Source organism: Lucilia cuprina, chromosome 3, assembly GCF_022045245.1.
Source record: "Lucilia cuprina isolate Lc7/37 chromosome 3, ASM2204524v1, whole genome shotgun sequence".
Lineage (NCBI taxonomy): Eukaryota > Metazoa > Arthropoda > Insecta > Diptera > Calliphoridae > Lucilia > Lucilia cuprina.
Window position 1 is genome coordinate 28,129,573 of NC_060951.1, and position 4,664 is coordinate 28,134,236.

Sequence of the window (4,664 nt, forward strand, 5' to 3'; positions counted from 1 at the left end):
CTACAGGTCGAAATTTTCAAGATAATTTGAAATTTTGCTCATGCTGTTTTGACGAACGCTATTATTTGTAGTTGAAACCGGTCTATTATTTCTCGTAGTCCCCATACAATCGTACCCCTTTTGGGATCATTATAATCAAAATTTTTCATTATGTTCTATTACTATGAAGTTTAAATGACACTGCTCATTTTTGCAATGATTGGGCCTAAAATTACTTCAGAGTCAAAATTTACTTATAAACACTAATGACACTATTATATTTTACATAAATAATATTAATGTAAACGTTAATTCCTCTGCCAAAATTGTAAGGATAGGCATATATTTACCCTTACCCCCGTATGAGCCCCTTTGTAGAAAATGTCTTTATATTTTTGTTAAAAATAATCTACATTTTAAACATACTCACAGGTATAGGGTATCATATGAACGACTATATATACATCAAAAATATGTTTTTGTTTCTAACACATCGCAATATTCATCTTAGACCCATGATATATATTCTGAGACGATATAAGATTCTAAGAAAATCTAGCCATGTTCGTCCATCTGCGGGGTTTCTATTTCTCTATCTATTTGTGCGTCTGTCTGTAATGTCTACTTTTGATAAAAATTTAAACGGACATATTTCATTACTAAATAAAGACATTGGGATACAATTCATTAGGAGATACAATAGGTCATAGCTTTCACATAAGGCCTACTAAATCCACTTAGCCATATATATTTTATCATTAATATAAGGATATCCTGGATATCGACATTGGTATGTTTTATGTATTGATAAATCATTATGTGAAAATTTATTCGGATTGGCTTATTCTTGGTCATATAGATCGGATATAACCCTGCAAAAATTTTAAGACTACTACTACCTTATAAGTGTGTAAAGAGTACTCATCAAAGGTCTATCACTGGTCTAAAACTGTAACAAATATGTGTGAAAAATACTCCTCCTAACATTGTGATGTCTATGTGAGGGCCACATAATCCACACATGTTAGTATTACGTCAGAGTGATCTCAAAATATCATCATACCCAGTAAAAATAACTTCCAAAGACGCGAAAAAGAATTAGAATTTACTTTATGGAAGTACTGAAAAATACATGAGGAAGTTATGATTTTAACACAGGCTTGTCATTTAATTCGAAATTTACTATATCTGAAGACATTCTCAAGAAGTAAATTTTATGTTCTTTTTTTGGAAGTTATTATCATAATACTACAATTTCACTTCCTAAAAATCAAATTAGATGTATTCTATATATAGAACATCCTTAGAACAATTCCAGAGGAGGTCGGACTGTCGGATAAATTTTTTTCCATAATACAAGCTAATGTACATATATAGCACTACTTAACGGATCATGTATTCAAAGAATGTTTACCGTTTGTAGTTTTGAGATTATGGGTTTGATCTAAAGAAGTTCCATATTTATGAAGAAGGCCTTTTATATGCATAAGGTTAAATATATTTTACTGTTCATCAATAGCACAAAAACTACTACTAAAAAAGAAAATAAGTTTATCTAATAAATATATTATTTAGTGCTATTTGAAACAGCTATCTTAAATAAAGAAACATTTCTGAATTATGTTTCCTGTGGGAAATTTATTTTGAAGGTTAGCTAAAGAATGAATATTTAAATTATTGCTATATGAAAATGCAAAATAAACTGTAATTAGAAGTTCTTTTTATAAAATTCTTGGTATTGAAATAATAAAAACCTCTTTTTAAATATTATTAAAAGGACAATTTCTTATGATTTAAGAATACATTTTAAAATATCTGTTTAGGTATTTATGTTTAACACTAGTGTTTTTGCACATTTATAAGGATTTTCTTTTAAATATATGAGAATAGTATGTTTGTTCATTTGAGAGTTTTATTTTAAACAATTTTGATCCTGTCATACCTTACTTATGTTTTAAATTCTCTTTATGTTATTTGATTTCAGTTTATGAAAACTTATAAACAGCTACACACTTTTAATATGTATGCACGTAGATTTGTTTGTAAACAATGACTTTTGGTCACAAATGAAAAGGAATCGTAAAAAATTATTTTCGTTCTTTCATTATGATGCCAATTTTATATAAATGGCCTAATAAATTTTGTTAAGCCAGACAAGTCTTTATTGTTATGCATGAACAATTTTACATACTACTAATACTCTGTAGATGTATATTTCTACATTTTTCTTACAGCCCATATTGGAAATGTAAATTGTAGAATTTTTTTTAAACTTTGGTGGGTAGATTGTAAAGATCAAAATATACATGGCACAAAATAAGTACAAAATAATTGAATTGTTGTGACTTTAAGTTCTCAAACGTATATTTGTGTTAGTAGTTAGTTTAAGGATTGTTAACAAAATTTGAGTGCTTCACCAAATTTGACGTATACTTAATATTTGTAATTAACTAATACGTATACGTACAGGTGGCGTTGATAAAATCGTTTAACTTGTAATGTTAGTTAATTAGTTAGTTAGTTAGTTAGTTAGTTAGTTAGTTATTTAGTTAGTTAGTTAGTTACTTAGTTAGATAGTTAGTTAGTTAGTTAGTTAGTTAGTTATTTAGTTAGTTTGTTAGTTAGTTACTTAGTTAGTTATTTAGTTATTTACTTAGTTAGTTAGTTAGTTAGTTAGTTAGTTAGTTAGTTAGGTAGTTAGTTAGTTAGTTAGTTAGGTAGTTAGTTAGTTGGTTAGTTTGGTTGTATGTTAGTTAGTTTAATTAATTAATAAATTAATTAAAGGAGAGCATTAATACGTTTCATTATTAATTCGACTACTTACTTCTGATCTTTAAACGTTATTTGTTAGCGAAAACATGAATGATAAATTGGAATATGACCCTAATGTTTAACTTCGACAAATACTCATAAAGAACTTTACTCTTCTGCAAATACATATGATACCCTACTCCAGGCAATATATTCAAAATGTGTATTATTTTTATTACTTTTTATTAGTATAGTTAGTATCCGTAAGTAAATTTTGACCTTGTATAGGGACTAATTAGGCCCGATTGCCACAAAAATCGGCAGTGTCATTTAAACTTCTTTAAAACTAATTTTTGCTCATTTCTTGTTTACATAATGGAACATTTAGCATAATTATGAGCCTTAACCACCTATTAAGGGGGTACGTTTGTATGCGGGCTAGACGAGATAATAAACCAAGTCCAACTATTTGCTCAGAAGAGTATGTAGCAAATTTTATTAAATTATCTTCAAAAATGAACCTGAAGCTTGCGCATAAGGATTACATGGACACACATACACACAGACGTACAGACTGACATAACTAAGTCGAATCCGAAAGTGATTCTGAGCCGCCTGATATACTTTAAGGTAGCACCAATATTTTTGGGTTTTACAAACATCAGCACAAACTCATAATACCCTCCCCTGTATAGTGGTGTAAGGTATAAATATTATAAGTTCAGACATACATATGTATTTGTATGGTTACAGTTTAAAAACGCATATGTGTACTTTAGTATGATATTAAATATTATTATAATTTTATAAATCTAATATTAGCCTCCACAAAAAATAAAACCAGTTATCTCTTTTTCTACTGCCAGGAATTTTTACAGCAAATCGGAAATAGAGATTCGACGAAACGGAATAAAGCACTCATAGAAGCATTATTTACAACTTAGGCTAATATTACTTGAGACCATAGAAAACTGTATGTATATAGATCTACACAAATAAAATAGGAACGTTTCAAGAATCTTCAAAAATTTTATCATTGTAAATAGAAATTATATGTGTTTTTCTATAAGTTTAACAAATGTTCCTGGTATCTATAGTGTCTTTGACTTTGAATACAGTTCTATAGAGATTTGCATTGTTAAAGTTTATCTATTGTTAAATATCTATTTAAGATTCTTGACATATTCTTGTTTAGTTTATCTACAAGGTCGTCTATATACCCACATAAATAGATAAGTATGTATGTATATTTTAACACATTCATACATATTGTATGTTTATTACTTTTATGCGATAAATTGTTGAACAGATTTAAGAAGCATAACAAGGTTTTGGTGGTAAAAGTCAGCTTGATAGCAGTAAATAGTTCAATGTTAGTGTAATCTGTTGTGATTTTAAAAGTAAATTTGAAATAAGTTTATTGACTTTTTAAAGGCGACGATAATAAGTGGGGAATGAAGTTGGAGAAAGGATTTAATTTTAAGTGGGACAATTTTTGTGAAAGAGTAACTTGTTGATACAAATGGATATAAATTATTAGTTTTTCGTAGAAATATTATCACAAATGATTTCTTCATATTATTTATAAGACGGTACTATGTGTAGTCAGGGATAGATAATACTGTGATATAAATAAAGAAAGAGAAACAAAAAACTTCTGTTCCCCTTTTTTTGGCAAGTGAAAAGATTGTAGTAACGCCTCCTGTACGTATACGCGTTAATTAATTGAAGATATAAAGTACCTTTTTATGTAAAGAAAGAAACTAATTAAGAAAATACATAACTAACTAATTAACTAACTAACTACATAACTAACTAGCTAACTGACAAACTAACTAACTAACTAACTAACTAACTAACTAACTAACTAACTAACTAACTAAGTAACTAACTAACTAACTAACTAACTAACTAACTAACTAACTAACTAACTA